We start from the raw sequence: 16,083 nt of genomic DNA, 5'->3' as shown, positions 1-16,083 counted from the left end.
GGCAATGTAGCACACCCAGAGCAGAAGTCCTACTTCAGCCAGATCAGGCCTGCAAAGAAACTGCGTTTCACAGGCCTTTGGAAGACATGTTCCCGGTAGGCTGTAAGAGCACTGTGCAGAGCGAGTTGTTTCTTAGCTTCCCAAAGAGCTGGAAGCAAGATGCTGTGGGGCCCAACTTGCCCTTTGAAAAGAAGCCTGCTCGTTGTGCCTTTCAGCTCTAGGGCAATGTAGCACACCCAGAGCAGAAGTCCTACTTCAGCCAGATCAGGCATGTAGCGAAACTGCGTTTCACAGGCCTTTGGAAGAGATGTTCCCGGTAGGCTGTAAGAGCACTGTGCAGAGCGAGTTGTTTCTTAGCTTGCCAAAGAGCTGGAAGCAAGATGCTGTGGGGCCCAGCTCGCCCTTTGGAAAGAAGCCTGCACGTTGTGCTTTTTAGCTCTAGGGCAAAGTAGCACACCCAGAGCAGAAGTCCTACTTCAGCCAGATCAGGCCTGCAAAGAATCTGCGTTTCACAGGCCTTTATAAGAGATATTCCCACTAGGCTGTAAGAGCACTTAGCAGAGCGAGTTGTTTCTTAGCTTCCCAAAGAGCTGGAAGCAAGATGCTGTGGGGCCCAACTCGCCCGTTGGAAAGAAGCCTGCATGTTCTGCCTTTCAGCTCTAGGGCAATGTAGCACACCCAGAGCAGAAGTCCTACTTCAGCCAGATCAGGCCTGCAGAGAAACTGTGTTTCACAGGCCTTTGGAAGAGATGTTCCTGGTAGGCTGTAAGAGCACTGTGCAGAGCGAGTTGTTTCTTAGCTTCCGAAAGAGCTGGAAGCAAGATGCTGTGGGGCCCAACTCGCCCTTTGGAAAGAAGCCTGCACGTTGTGCCTTTCAGCTCTAGGGCAATGTAGCACACCCAGAGCAGAAGTCCTACTTCAGCCAGAGCAGGCCTGCAAAGAAACTGCGTTTCACAGGCATTTGGAAGAGATGTTCCCGGTGGGCTGTTTAGAGCACTGTGCAGAGCGAGTTGTTTCTTAGCTTCCCAAAGAGCTGGAAGCAAGATGCTGTGGGGCTCAACTCGCCCTTTGGAAAGAAGCCTACACGTTGTGCCTTTCAGCTGTAGGGCAATGTAGCACACCCAGAGCAGAAGTCCTACTTCAGTCAGATCAGGCCTGCAAAGACTGCGTTTCACAGGCCTTTGGAAGAGATGTTCCTGGTAGGCTGTAAGAGCACTGTGCAGAGCGAGCTGTTTCTTAGCTTAGCAAAGAGCTGGAAGCAAGATGCTGTGGGGCCCAACTCGCCCTTTGGAAAGAAGCCTGCACGTTGTGCCTTTCAGCTCTAGGCCAATGTAGCACACCCAGAGCAGAAGTCCGACTTCAGCCAGATCAGGCCTCCCAAGAAACTGCATTTCACAGGCCTTTGGAAGAGATGTTCCCGGTAGGCTGTAAGAGCACTGTGCAGAGCGAGTTGTTTCTTAGCTTCCCAAAGAGCTGGAAGCAAGATGCTGTGGGGCCCAACTCGCCCTTTGGAAAGAAGCCTGCACGTTGTGCCTTTCAGCTGTAGGGCAATGTAGCACAGCCAGAGCAGAAGTCCTACTTCAGCCAGATCAGGCCTGCAAAGAAATTGCGTTTCACAGGCCTTTGGAAGAGATGTTCCCGGTAGGCTGTAAGGGCACTGAGAAGAGCGAGTTGTTTCTTACCTTCCCAAAGAGCTGGAAGCAAGATGCTGTGGGGCCCAAATCGCCCTTTGGAAAGAAGCCTGCACGTTGTGCCTTTCAGCTCTAGGCCAATGTAGCACACCCAGAGCAGAAGTCCGACTTCAGCGAGATCAGGCCTGCAAAGAAACTGCGTTTCACAGGCCTTTGGAAGAAATGTTTCCGGTAGGCTGTAAGAGCACTGTGCAGAGCGAGTTGTTTCTGAGCTTCCCAAAGAGCTGGAAGCAAGATGCTGTGGGGCCCAACTCGCCCTTTGGAAAGAAGCCTGCACGTTGTGCCTTTCAGCTGTAGGGCAATGTAGCACACCCAGAGCAGAAGTCCGACTTCAGCCAGGTCAGGCCTGCAAAGAAACTGCGTTTCACAGGCCTTTGGAAGAGATGTTCCCGGGAGGCTGTAAGAGCACTGTGCAGAGCGAGTTGTTTCTTAGCTTACCAAAGAGCTGTAAGCAAGATTCTGTGGGGCCCAACTCGCCCTTTGGAAAGAAGCCTGCACGTTGCGCCTTTCAGCTCTAGGGCAATGTAGCACACCCAGAGCAGAAGTCCTACTTCAGCCAGATCAGGCCTGCAAAGAAACTGCGTTTCACAGGCCTTTGGAAGAGATGTTCCCGGTAGGCTGTAAGAGCACTGTGCAGAGCGAGTTGTTTCTTAGCTTCCCAAAGAGCTGGAAGCAAGATGCTGTGGGGCCCAACTCGCCCTTTGGAAAGAAGCCTGCACGTTGTGCCTTTCAGCTCTAGGGCAAAGTAGCACACCCAGAGCAGAAGTCCTACTTCAGGCAGATCAGGCCTGCAAAGAAGCTGCGTTTCACAGGCCTTTGGAAGAGATGTTGCCGGTAGGCTGTAAGAGCACTGTGCAGAGCGAGTTGTTTCTTAGGTTCCCAAAGAGCTGGAAGCAAGATGCTGTGGGGCCCACTCGCCCTTTGGAAAGAAGCCTGCACGTTGTGCCTTTCAGCTCTAGGGCAATGTAGCACACCCAGAGCAGAAGTCCTACTTCAGCCAGATCAGGCCTGCAAAGAAACTGCGTTTCACAGGCCTTTGGAAGAGATGTTCCCGGTAGGCTGTTTAGAGCACTGTGCAGAGCGAGTTGTTTCTTAGCTTCCCAAAGAGCTGGAAGCAAGATGCTGTGGGGCCCAACTCGCCCTTTGGAAAGAAGCCTGAACGTTGTGCCTTTCAGCTCTAGGGCAATGTAGCACAGCCAGAGCAGAAGTCCTACTTCAGCCAGATGAGGCCTGCAAAGAAACTGCGTTTCACAGGCCTTTGGAAGAGATGTTCCCGGTAGGCTGTATAAGCACTGTGCAGAGCGACTTGTTTCTGAGCTTCCCAAAGAGCTGGAAGCAAGATGCTGTGGGGCCCAACTCGCCCTTTGGAAAGAAGCCTGCACGTTGTGCCTTTCAGCTGTAGGGCAAAGTAGCACACCCAGAGAAGAAGTCCTACTTCAGCCAGATCAGGCCTGCTAAGAAACTGCGTTTCACAGGCCTTTGGAAGAGATGTTCCCGGTAGGCTGTAAGAGCACTGTGCACAGCGAGTTGTTTCTTAGCTTCCCAAAGAGCTGGAAGCAAGATGCTGTGGGGCCCAACTCGCCCTTTGGAAAGAAGCCTGCACGTTGTGCCTTTCAGCTCTAGGGCAATGTAGCACACCCAGAGCAGAAGTCCTACTTCAGCCAGATCAGGCCTGCAAAGAAACTGCGTTACACAGGCCTTTGGAAGAGATGTTCCCGGTAGGCTGTTTAGAGCACTGTGCAGAGCGAGTTGTTTCTTAGCTTCCCAAAGAGCTGGAAGCAAGATACTGTGGGGACCAAATCGCCCTTTGGAAAGAAGCCTGCACGTTGTGCCTTTCAGCACTAGGGCAATGTAGCACACCCAGAGCAGAAGTCCTACTTCAGCCAGATCAGGCCTGCAAAGAAACTGCGTTTCACAGGCCTTTGGAAGAGATGTTCCGGGTAGGCTGTAAGAGCAATGTGCAGAGCGAGTTGTTTCTTAGCTTCCCAAAGAGCTGGAAGCAAGATGCTGTGGGGCCCAACTCGCCCTTTGGAAAGAAGCCTGCACGTTGTGCCTTTCAGCTTTAGTGCAAAGAAGCACACCCAGAGCAGAAGCCCTACTTCAGCGAGATCAGGCCTGCAAAGAAACTGCGTTTCACAGGCCTTTGGAAGAGATGTTCCCGGTAGGCTGTAAGAGCACTGTGCAGAGCGAGTTGTTTCTGAGCTTCCAAAGAGCTGGAAGCAAGATGCTGTGGGGCCCAACTCGCCCTTTGGAAAGAAGCCTGCACGTTGTTCCTTTGAGCTGTAGGGCAATGTAGCACACCCAGAGCAGAAGTCCGACTTCAGCCAGATCAGGCCTGCAAAGAAACTGCGTTTCACAGGCCTTTGGAAGAGATGTTCCCGGTAGGCTGTAAGAGCACTGTGCAGAGCGAGTTGTTTCTTAGCTTCCCAAAGAGCTGGAAGCAAGATGCTGTGGGGCCCAACTCGCCCTTTGGAAAGAAGCCTGCACGTTGTGCCTTTCAGCTCTAGGGCAAAGTAGCACACCCAGAGCAGAAGTCCTACTTCAGCCAGATCAGGCCTGCAAAGAAACTGCGTTTCACAGGCCTTTGGAAGAGATGTTCCGGTAGGCTGTAAGAGCACTGTGCAGAGCGAGTTGTTTCTTAGCTTCCCAAAGAGCTGGAAGCAAGATGCTATGGGGCCCAACTCGCCCTTTGGAAAGAAGCCTGCACGTTCTGCCTTTCAGCTCTAGGGCAATGTAGCACACCCAGAGCAGAAGTCCTACTTCAGCCAGATCAGGCCTGCAGAGAAACTGCGTTTCACAGGCCTTTGGAAGAGATGTTCCCGGTAGGCTGTAAGAGCACTGTGCAGAGCGAGTTGTTTCTGAGCTTCCCAAAGAGCTGGAAGCAAGATGCTGTGGGGCCCAACTCGCCCTTTGGAAAGAAGCCTGCACGTTGTGCCTTTCAGCAGTAGGGCAAAGTAGCACACCCAGAGCAGAAGTCCTACTTCAGCCAGATCAGGCCTGCAAAGAAACTGCGTTTTACAGGCCTTTGGAAGAGATGTTCCCGGTAGGCTGTAAGAGCACTGTGCAGATCGAGTTGTTTCTTAGCTTCCCAAAGAGCTGGAAGCAAGATGCTGTGGGGCCCAACTCGCCGTTTGGAAAGAAGCCTGCACGTTGTGCCTTTCAGCTCTAGGGCAAAGTTGCAAACCCAGAGCAGAAGTCCTACTCAGCCAGATCAGGCCTGCAAAGAAACTGCGTTTCACAGGCCTTTGGAAGAGATGTTCCCGGTAGGCTGTAAGAGCACTGTGCAGAGCGAGTTGTTTCTTAGCTTCCCAAAGAGCTGGAAGCAAGATGCTGTGGGGCCCAGCTCGCCCTTTGGAAAGAAGCCTGCACGTTGTGCCTTTTAGCTCTAGGGCAATGTAGCACACCCAGACCAGAAGTCCTACTTCAGCCAGATCAGGCCTGCAAAGAAACTGCGTTTCACAGGCCCTTATAAGAGATGTTCCCACTAGGCTGTAAGAGCACTTAGCAGAGCGAGCTGTTTCTTAGCTTCCCAAAGTGCTGGAAGGAAGATGCTGTGGGGCCCACTCGCCCTTTGGAAAGAAGCCTGCACGTTGTGCCTTTCAGCTCTAGGGCAATGTAGCACACCAGAGCAGAAGTCCTACTTCAGCCAGATCAGGCCTGCAAAGAAACTGGGTTTCACAGGCTTTTGGAAGACATGTTCCCGGTAGGCTGTAAGAGCACTGTGCAGAGCGAGTTGTTTCTTAGCTTCCCAAAGAGCTGGAAGCAAGATGCTGTGGGGCCCAACTCGCCTTGTGGAAAGAAGCCTGCACATTGTGCCTTTCAGCTCTAGGGCAATGTAGCACACCCAGAGCAGAAGTCCTACTTCAGCCAGATCAGGCCTGCACAGAAACTGCGTTTCACAGGCCTTTGGAAGAGATGTTCCCGGTAGGCTGTAAGAGCACTGTGCAGAGCGAGTTGTTTCTTAGCTTCCCAAAGAGCTGGAAGCAAGATGCTGTGGGGCCCAACTCGCACTTTGGAAACAAGCCTGCACGTTGTGCCTTTCAACTCTAGGGCAAAGTAGCACACCCAGAGCAGAAGTCCTACTTCAGCCAGATCAGGCCTGCAAAGAAACTGCGTTTCACAGGCCTTTGGAAGAGATGTTCCCGTTAGGCTGTAAGAGCACTGTGCAGAGCGAGTTGTTTCTTAGCTTCCCAAAGAGCTGGAAGCAAGATGCTGTGGGGCCCAACTCACCCTTTGGAAAGAAGCCTACACGTTAGGCCTTTCAGCTCTAGGGCAATGTAGCACACCCAGAGCAGAAGTCCTACTTCAGCCAGATCAGGCCTGCAAAGAAACTGCGTTTCACAGGCCTTTGGAAGAGATGTTCCCGGTAGGCTGTAAGAGCACTGTGCAGACCGAGTTGTTTCTTAGCTTCCCAAAGAGCTGGAAGCAAGATGCTGTGGGGCCCAACTCACCCTTTGGAAAGAAGCCTGCACGCTGTGCCTTTCAGCTCTAGGGCAATGTAGCACACCCAGAGCAGAAGTCCTACTTCAGCCAGATCAGGCCTGCAAAGAAACTGCGTTTCACAGGCGTTTGGAAGAGATGTTCCCAGTAGGGTGTAAGAGCACTGTGCAGAGCGAGTTGTTTCTTAGCTTCCCAAAGAGCTGGAAGCAAGATGGTCTGGGGCCCATCTCGCCCTTTGGAAAGAAGCCTGCACGTTGTGCCTTTCAGCTCTAGGGCAATGTAGCACAACCAGAGCAGAAGTCCTACTTCAGCTAGATCAGGTCTGCAAAGAAACTGCGTTTCACAGGCGTTTGGAAGAGATGTTCCCGGTAGGCTGTAAGAGCACTGTGCAGAGCGAGTTGTTTCTGAGCTTCCCAAAGAGCTGGAAGCAAGATGCTGTGGGGCCCAACTCGCCCTTTGGAAAGAAGACTGCACGTTGTGCCTTTCAGCTCAAGGGCAAAGTAGCACACCCAGAGCAGAACTCCTACTTCAGCCAGATCAGGCCTGCAAAGAAACTGCATTTCACAGGCCTTTGGAAGAGATGTTCCCGGTAGGCTGTAAGAGCACTGTGCAGAGCGAGTTGTTTCTTAGCTTCACAAAGAGCTGGAGGCAAGATGCTGTGGGGCCCAACTCGCCGTTTGGAAAGAAGCCTGCACGTTGTGCCTTTCAGCTCTAGGGCAAAGTAGCACACCCTGAGCAGAAGTCCTACTTCAGCCAGATCAGGCCTGCAAACAAACTGCGTTTCACAGGTCTTTGGAAGAGATGTTCCCGGTAGGCTGTGAGAGCACTGTGCAGAGCGAGTTGTTTCTGAGCTTCCCAAAGAGCTGGAAGCAAGATGCTGTGGGGCCCAACTCGCCCTTTGGAAAGAAGTCTGCACGTTGTGCCTTTCAGCTCTAGGGCAATGTAGCACACCCAGAGCAGAAGTCCTACTTCAGCCAGATCAGGCCTGCTAAGAAACTGCGTTTCACAGGCCTTTGGAAGAGATGTTCCCGGTAGGCTGTAAGAGCACTGTGCAGAGCGAGTTGTTTCTTAGCTTCCCAAAGAGCTGGAAGCAAGATGCTTTGGGGCCTAACTTGCCCTTTGGAAAGAAGCCTGCTCGTTGCACCTTTCAGCTCTAGGGCAATGTAGCACACCCAGAGTTGAAGTCCTACTTCAGCCAGATCAGGCCTGCAAAGAAACTGCGTTTCACAGGCCTTTGGAAGAGATGTTCCCGGTAGGCTGTAAGAGCACTGTGCAGAGCGAGTTGTTTCTTAGCTTCCCAAAGAGCTGGAAGCATGATGCTGTGGGGCCCAACTCGCCCTTTGGAAAGAAGTCTGCACGTTGTGCCTTTCAGCTCTAGGGCCAGGTAGCACACCCAGAGCAGAAGTCCTACTTCAGCCAGATCAGGCCTGCTAAGAAACTGCGTTTCACAGGCCTTTGGAAGAGATGTTCCCGGTAGGCTGTAAGAGCACTGTGCAGAGCGAGTTGTTTCTTAGCTTCCCAAAGAGCTGGAAGCAAGATGCTTTGGGGCCTAACTTGCCCTTTGGAAAGAAGCCTGCTCGTTGCGCGTTTCAGCTCTAGGGCAATGTAGCACACCCAGAGTTGAAGTCCCACTTCAGCCAGATCTGGCCTGCAAAGAAACGGCGTTTCACAGGCCTTTGGAAGAGATGTTACCGGTAGGCTGTAAGAGCACTGTGCAGAGTGAGTTGTTTCTGAGCTTCCCAAAGAGATGGAAGCAAGATGCTGTGGGGCCCAACTCGCCCTTTGGAAAGAAGCCTGCACGTTGTGCCTTTCAGCTCTAGGGCAAAGTAGCACAGCCAGAGCAGAAGTCCTACTTCAGCCAGATCAGGCCTGCAAAGACACTGCGTTTCACAGGCCTTTGGAAGAGATGTTCTGGTAGGCTGTAAGAGCACTGTGCAGAGCGAGTTGTTTCTTAGCTTCCCAAAGAGCTGGAAGCAAGATGCTGTGGGGCCCAACTCGCCCTTTGGAAAGAAGATTGCACGTTGTGCCTTTCAGTTCTAGGGCAATGTACCACACCAAGAGCAGAAGTCCTACTTCAGCCAGATCAGGCCTGCAAAGAAACTGCATTTCACAGGTCTTTGGAAGAGATGTTCCCGGTAGGCTGTAAGAGCACTGTGCAGAGCGAGTTGTTTCTTAGCTTCCCAAAGAGCTGGAAGCAAGAAGCTGTGGGGCCCAACTCGCCCTTTAGAAAGAAGCCTGCACTTTGTGCCTTTCAGCTCTAGGGCAATGTAGCACACCCAGAGCAGAAGTCCTACTTCAGCCAGATCAGGCCTGCAAAGAAACTGCATTTCACAGGCCTTTATAAGAGATGTTCCCACTAGGCTGTAAGAGCACTTAGCAGAGCGAGTTGTTTCTTAGCTTCCCAAAGAGCTGGAAGCAAGATGCTGTGGGGCCCACTCGCCCTTTGGACAGAAGCCTGCACGTTGTGCCTTTCAGCTCTAGGGCAATGTAGCACACCCAGAGCAGAAGTCCTACTTCAGCCAGATCAGGCCTGCAAAGAAACTGCGTTTCACAGGCCTTTGGAAGAGATGTTCCCAGTAGGCTGTAAGAGCACTGTGCAGAGCGAGTTGTTTCTTAGCTTCCCAAAGAGCTCTAAGCAAGATGCTGTGGGGCCCAACTCGCCATTTGGAAAGAAGCCTGCACGTTGTTCCTTTCAGCTCTAGGGCAATGTAGCACACCCAGAGCAGAAGTCCTACTTCAGCCAGATCAGGCCTGCAAAGAAACTGCGTTTCACAGGCCTTTGGAAGAGATGTTCCCGGTAGGCTGTAAGAGCACTGTGCAGGGCGAGTTGTTTCTTAGCTTAAGAAAGAGCTGGAAGCAAGAAGCTGTGGGGCCCAACTCGCCATTTAGAAAGAAGCCTGCACTTTGTACCTTTCAGCTCTAGGGCAATGTAGCACACCCAGAGCAGAAGTCCTACTTCAGCCAGATCAGGCCTGCAAAGAAACTGCGTTTCACAGGCCTTTGGAAGAGATGTTCCCGGTAGGCTGTAAGAGCACTGTGCAGAGCGAGTTGTTCTTAGCTTCCCAAAGAGCTGGAAGCAAGATGCTGTGGGGCCCAACTCACCCTTTGGAATGAAGCCTGCAAGTTGGGCCTTTCAGCTCTAGGGCAATGTAGCACACCCAGAGCAGAAGTCCTACTTCAGCCAGATCAGGCCTGCAAAGAAACTGCGTTTCACAGGCCTTTGGAAGAGATGTTCCCGGTAGGCTGTAATAGCACTGTTCAGAGCGAGTTGTTTCTTAGCTTCCCAAAGAGCTGGAAGCAAGATGCTGTGGGGCCCAGCTCGCCCTTTGGAAAGAAGCCTGCAGGTTGTGCCTTTTAGCTCTAGGGCAAAGTAGCACACCCAGACCACAGGTGCTACTTCAGCCAGATCAGGCCTGCAAAGAAACTGCGTTTCACAGGCCTTTATAAGAGATGTTCCCACTAGGCTGTAAGAGCACTTAGCAGAGCGAGTTGTTTCTTAGCTTCCCAAAGAGCTGGAAGCAAGATGCTGTGGGGCCCAACTCGCCCTTTGGAAAGAAGCCTGCACGTTGTGCCTTTCAGCTCTAGGGCAAAGTAGCACACCCAGAGCAGAAGTCCTACTTCAGCCAGATCAGGCCTGCAAAGAAACTGCGCATCACAGGCCTTTGGAAGAGATGTTCCCGGTAGGCTGTAAGAGCACTGTGCAGAGCGAGTTGTTTCTTAGCTTCCCAAAGAGCTGGAAGCAAGATGCTGTGGGGCCCAACTCACCCTTTGGAAAGAAGCCTGCACGTTGTGCCTTTCAGCTGTAGGGCAATGTAGCACACCCAGAGCAGAAGTCCTACTTCAGCCAGATCAGGCCTGCAAAAGAAACTGCGTTTCACAGGCCTTTGGAAGAGATGTTCCCGGTAGGCTGTAAGAGCACTGTGCAGAGCGAGTTGTTTCTTAGCTTCCCAAACAGCTGGAAGCAAGATCCTGTGTGCACCAACTCGCCCTTTCGAAAGAAGCCTGTACCTTGTGCCTTTCAACTCTAGGGCAGTGTAGCACACCCAGAGCAGAAGTCCTACTTCAGCCAGATCAGGCCTGCAAAGAAACTGCGTTTCACAGGCCTTTGGAAGAGATGTTCCCGGTAGGCTGTAAGAGCACTGTGCATAGCGAGTTGTTTCTTAGCTTCCCAAAGAGCTGGAAGCAAGATGCTGTGGGGCCCAACTCGCCCTTTGGAAAGAAGCCTGCACGTTGTGCCTTTCAGCTCTAGGGCAATGTAGCACACCCAGAGCAGAAGTCCTACTTCAGCCAGATCAGGCCTGCAAAGAAACTGCGTTTCACAGGCCTTTGGAAGAGATGTTCCCGTTAGGCTGTAAGAGCACTGTGCAGAGCGAGTTGTTTCTTAGCTTCCCAAAGAGCTGGAAGCAAGGTGCTGTGGGGCCCAACTCGCCCTTTGGAAAGAAGATTGCACGTTGTGCCTTTCAGTTCTAGGGCAACGTTGCACACCCAGAGCAGAAGTCCTACTTCAGCCAGATCAGGCCTGCAAAGAAACTGCGTTTCACAGGCCTTTGGAAGAGATGTTCCGGTAGGCTGTAAGAGCACTGTGCAGAGCGAGTTGTTTCTTAGCTTCCCAAAGAGCTGGAAGCAAGATGCTGTGGGGCCGAACTCGCCCTTTGGAAAGAAGCCTGCACGTTGGGCCTTTCAGCTCTAGGGCAATGTAGCACACCCAGAGCAGAAGTCCTACTTCAGCCAGATCAGGCCTGCAAAGAAACTGCGCTTCACAGGCCTTTGGAAGAGATGTTCCCGGTAGGCTGTAAGAGCACTGTGCAGAGCGATTTGTTTCTTAGCTTCCCAAAGAGCTGGAAGCAAGATGCTGTGGGGCCCAACTCGCCCTTTGGAAAGAAGCCTGCACGTTGTGCCTTTCAGCTCTAGGGCAATGTAGCACACCCAGAGCAGAAGTCCTACTTCAGCCAGATCAGGCCTGCAAAGATACTGCGTTTCACAGGCCTTTGGAAGAGATGTTCCCGGTAGGCTGTAAGAGCAATGTGCAGAGCCAGTCGTTTCTTAGCTTCCCAAAGAGCTGGAAGCAAGATGCTGTGGGGCCCAACTCGCCCTTTGGAAAGAAGCCTGCACGTTGTGCCTTTCAGCTCTAGGGCAATGTAGCACACCCAGAGCAGAAGTCCCACTTCAGCCAGATCAGGCCTGCAAAGAAACTGCATTTCACAGGCCTTTGGAAGAGATGTTCCCGGTAGGCTGTAAGAGCACTGTGCAGATTGAGTTGTTTCTTAGCTTCCCAAAGAGCTGGAAGCAAGATGCTTTGGGGCCTAACTTGCCCTTTGGAAAGAAGCCTGCTCGTTGCGCCTTTCAGCTCTAGGGCAATGTAGCACACCCAGAGTTGAAGTCCCACTTCAGCCAGATCCGGCCTGCAAAGAAACGGCGTTTCACAGGCCTTTGGAAGAGATGTTACCGGTAGGCTGTAAGAGCACTGTGCAGAGTGAGTTGTTTCTGAGCTTCCCAAAGAGCTGGAAGCAAGATGCTGTGGGGCCCAACTCGCCCTTTGGAAAGAAGCCTGCACGTTGTGCCTTTCAGCTCTGGGGCAAAGTAGCACAGCCAGAGCAGAAGTCCTACTTCAGCCAGATCAGGCCTGCAAAGACACTGCGTTTCACAGGCCTTTGGAAGAGATGTTCTGGTAGGCTGTAAGAGCACTGTGCAGAGCGAGTTGTTTCTTAGCTTCCCAAAGAGCTGGAAGCAAGATGCTGTGGGGCCCAACTCGCCCTTTGGAAAGAAGATTGCACGTTGTGCCTTTCAGTTCTAGGGCAATGTACCACACCAAGAGCAGAAGTCCTACTTCAGCCAGATCAGGCCTGCAAAGAAACTGCATTTCACAGGTCTTTGGAAGAGTTGTTCCCGGTAGGCTGTAAGAGCACTGTGCAGAGCGAGTTGTTTCTTAGCTTCCCAAAGAGCTGGAAGCAAGAAGCTGTGGGGCCCAACTCGCCCTTTAGAAAGAAGCCTGCACTTTGTGCCTTTCAGCTCTAGGGCAATGTAGCACACCCAGAGCAGAAGTCCTACTTCAGCCAGATCAGGCCTGCAAAGAAACTGCATTTCACAGGCCTTTATAGGAGATGTTCCCACTAGGCTGTAAGAGCACTTAGCAGAGCGAGTTGTTTCTTAGCTTCCCAAAGAGCTGGAAGCAAGATGCTGTGGGGCCCACTCGCCCTTTGGACAGAAGCCTGCACGTTGTGCCTTTCAGCTCTAGGGCAATGTAGCACACCCAGAGCAGAAGTCCTACTTCAGCCAGATCAGGCCTGCAAAGAAACTGCGTTTCACAGGCCTTTGGAAGAGATGTTCCCAGTAGGCTGTAAGAGCACTGTGCAGAGCGAGTTGTTTCTTAGCTTCCCAAAGAGCTGGAAGCAAGATGCTGTGGGGCCCAACTCGCCATTTGGAAAGAAGCCTGCACGTTGTTCCTTTCAGCTCTAGGGCAATGTAGCACACCCAGAGCAGAAGTCCTACTTCAGCCAGATCAGGCCTGCAAAGAAACTGCGTTTCACAGGCCTTTGGAAGAGATGTTCCCGGTAGGCTGTAAGAGCACTGTGCAGAGCGAGTTGTTTCTTAGCTTCCCAAAGAGCTGGAAGCATGATGCTGTGGGGCCCAACTCGCCCTTTGGAAAGAAGCCTGCACGTTGTGCCTTTCAGCTCTAGGGCAAAGTTGCACACCAAGAGCAGAAGTCCTACTCAGCCAGATAAGGCCTGCAAAGAAACTGCATTTCACAGGCCTTTGGAAGAGATGTTCCCGGTAGGCTGTAAGAGCACTGTGCAGAGCGAGTTGTTTCTTAGCTTCACAAAGAGCTGGAGGCAAGATGCTGTGGGGCCCAACTCGCCGTTTGGAAAGAAGCCTGCACGTTGTGCCTTTCAGCTCTAGGGCAAAGTAGCACACCCTGAGCAGAAGTCCTACTTCAGCCAGATCAGGCCTGCAAACAAACTGCGTTTCACAGGCCTTTGGAAGAGATGTTCCCGGTAGGCTGTGAGAGCACTGTGCAGAGCGAGTTGTTTCTGAGCTTCCCAAAGAGCTGGAAGCAAGATGCTGTGGGGCCCAACTCGCCCTTTGGAAAGAAGTCTGCACGTTGTGCCTTTCAGCTCTAGGGCAATGTAGCACACCCAGAGCAGAAGTCCTACTTCAGCCAGATCAGGCCTGCTAAGAAACTGCGTTTCACAGGCCTTTGGAAGAGATGTTCCCGGTAGGCTGTAAGAGCACTGTGCAGAGCGAGTTGTTTCTTAGCTTCCCAAAGAGCTGGAAGCAAGATGCTTTGGGGCCTAACTTGCCCTTTGGAAAGAAGCCTGCTCGTTGCGCCTTTCAGCTCTAGGGCAATGTAGCACACCCAGAGTTGAAGTCCCACTTCAGCCAGATCCGGCCTGCAAAGAAACGGCGTTTCACAGGCCTTTGGAAGACATGTTACCGGTAGGCTGTAAGAGCACTGTGCAGAGTGAGTTGTTTCTGAGCTTCCCAAAGAGCTGGAAGCAAGATGCTGTGGGGCCCAACTCGCCCTTTGGAAAGAAGCCTGCACGTTGTGCCTTTCAGCTCTAGGGCAAAGTAGCACAGCCAGAGCAGAAGTCCTACTTCAGCCAGATCAGGCCTGCAAAGACACTGCGTTTCACAGGCCTTTGGAAGAGATGTTCTGGTAGGCTGTAAGAGCACTGTGCAGAGCGAGTTGTTTCTTAGCTTCCCAAAGAGCTGGAAGCAAGATGCTGTGGGGCCCAACTCGCCCTTTGGAAAGAAGATTGCACGTTGTGCCTTTCAGTTCTAGGGCAATGTACCACACCAAGAGCAGAAGTCCTACTTCAGCCAGATCAGGCCTGCAAAGAAACTGCATTTCACAGGTCTTTGGAAGAGATGTTCCCGGTAGGCTGTAAGAGCACTGTGCAGAGCGAGTTGTTTCTTAGCTTCCCAAAGAGCTGGAAGCAAGAAGCTGTGGGGCCCAACTCGCCCTTTAGAAAGAAGCCTGCACTTTGTGCCTTTCAGCTCTAGGGCAATGTAGCACACCCAGAGCAGAAGTCCTACTTCAGCCAGATCAGGCCTGCAAAGAAACTGCATTTCACAGGCCTTTATAAGAGATGTTCCCACTAGGCTGTAAGAGCACTTAGCAGAGCGAGTTGTTTCTTAGCTTCCCAAAGAGCTGGAAGCAAGATGCTGTGGGGCCCACTCGCCCTTTGGACAGAAGCCTGCACGTTGTGCCTTTCAGCTCTAGGGCAATGTAGCACACCCAGAGCAGAAGTCCTACTTCAGCCAGATCAGGCCTGCAAAGAAACTGCGTTTCACAGGCCTTTGGAAGAGATGTTCCCAGTAGGCTGTAAGAGCACTGTGCAGAGCGAGTTGTTTCTTAGCTTCCCAAAGAGCTCTAAGCAAGATGCTGTGGGGCCCAACTCGCCATTTGGAAAGAAGCCTGCACGTTGTTCCTTTCAGCTCTAGGGCAATGTAGCACACCCAGAGCAGAAGTCCTACTTCAGCCAGATCAGGCCTGCAAAGAAACTGCGTTTCACAGGCCTTTGGAAGAGATGTTCCCGGTAGGCTGTAAGAGCACTGTGCAGGGCGAGTTGTTTCTTAGCTTAAGAAAGAGCTGGAAGCAAGAAGCTGTGGGGCCCAACTCGCCATTTAGAAAGAAGCCTGCACTTTGTACCTTTCAGCTCTAGGGCAATGTAGCACACCCAGAGCAGAAGTCCTACTTCAGCCAGATCAGGCCTGCAAAGAAACTGCGTTTCACAGGCCTTTGGAAGAGATGTTCCCGGTAGGCTGTAAGAGCACTGTGCAGAGCGAGTTGTTCTTAGCTTCCCAAAGAGCTGGAAGCAAGATGCTGTGGGGCCCAACTCACCCTTTGGAATGAAGCCTGCAAGTTGGGCCTTTCAGCTCTAGGGCAATGTAGCACACCCAGAGCAGAAGTCCTACTTCAGCCAGATCAGGCCTGCAAAGAAAGTGCGTTTCACAGGCCTTTGGAAGAGATGTTCCCGGTAGGCTGTAATAGCACTGTTCAGAGCGAGTTGTTTCTTAGCTTCCCAAAGAGCTGGAAGCAAGATGCTGTGGGGCCCAGCTCGCCCTTTGGAAAGAAGCCTGCAGGTTGTGCCTTTTAGCTCTAGGGCAAAGTAGCACACCCAGACCACAAGTGCTACTTCAGCCAGATCAGGCCTGCAAAGAAACTGCGTTTCACAGGCCTTTATAAGAGATGTTCCCAATAGGCTGTAAGAGCACTTAGCAGAGCGAGTTGTTTCTTAGCTTCCCAAAGAGCTGGAAGCAAGATGCTGTGGGGCCCAACTCGCCCTTTGGAAAGAAGCCTGCACGTTGTGCCTTTCAGCTCTAGGGCAATGTAGCACACCCAGAGCAGAAGTCCTACTTCAGCCAGATCAGGCCTGCAAAGAAACTGCGTTTCACAGGCCTTTGGAAGAGATGTTCCCGTTAGGCTGTAAGAGCACTGTGCAGAGCGAGTTGTTTCTTAGCTTCCCAAAGAGCTGGAAGCAAGGTGCTGTGGGGCCCAACTCGCCCTTTGGAAAGAAGATTGCACGTTGTGCCTTTCAGTTCTAGGGCAACGTAGCACACCCAGAGCAGAAGTCCTACTTCAGCCAGATCAGGCCTGCAAAGAAACTGAGTTTCACAGGCGTTTGGAAGAGATGTTCCGGTAGGCTGTAAGAGCACTGTGCAGAGCGAGTTGTTTCTTAGCTTCCCAAAGAGCTGGAAGCAAGATGCTGTCGGGCCGAACTCGCCCTTTGGAAAGAAGCCTGCACGTTGGGCCTTTCAGCTCTAGGGCAATGTAGCACACCCAGAGCAGAAGTCCTACTTCAGCCAGATCAGGCCTGCAAAGAAACTGCGCTTCACAGGCCTTTGGAAGAGATGTTCCCGGTAGGCTGTAAGAGCACTGTGCAGAGCGATTTGTTTCTTAGCTTCCCAAAGAGCTGGAAGCAAGATGCTGTGGGGCCCAACTCGCCCTTTG

This window comes from Equus caballus, chromosome 13, assembly GCF_041296265.1.
Source record: "Equus caballus isolate H_3958 breed thoroughbred chromosome 13, TB-T2T, whole genome shotgun sequence".
Classification (NCBI taxonomy): domain Eukaryota; kingdom Metazoa; phylum Chordata; class Mammalia; order Perissodactyla; family Equidae; genus Equus; species Equus caballus.
Note: the sequence above shows the minus strand (reverse complement) of the source record.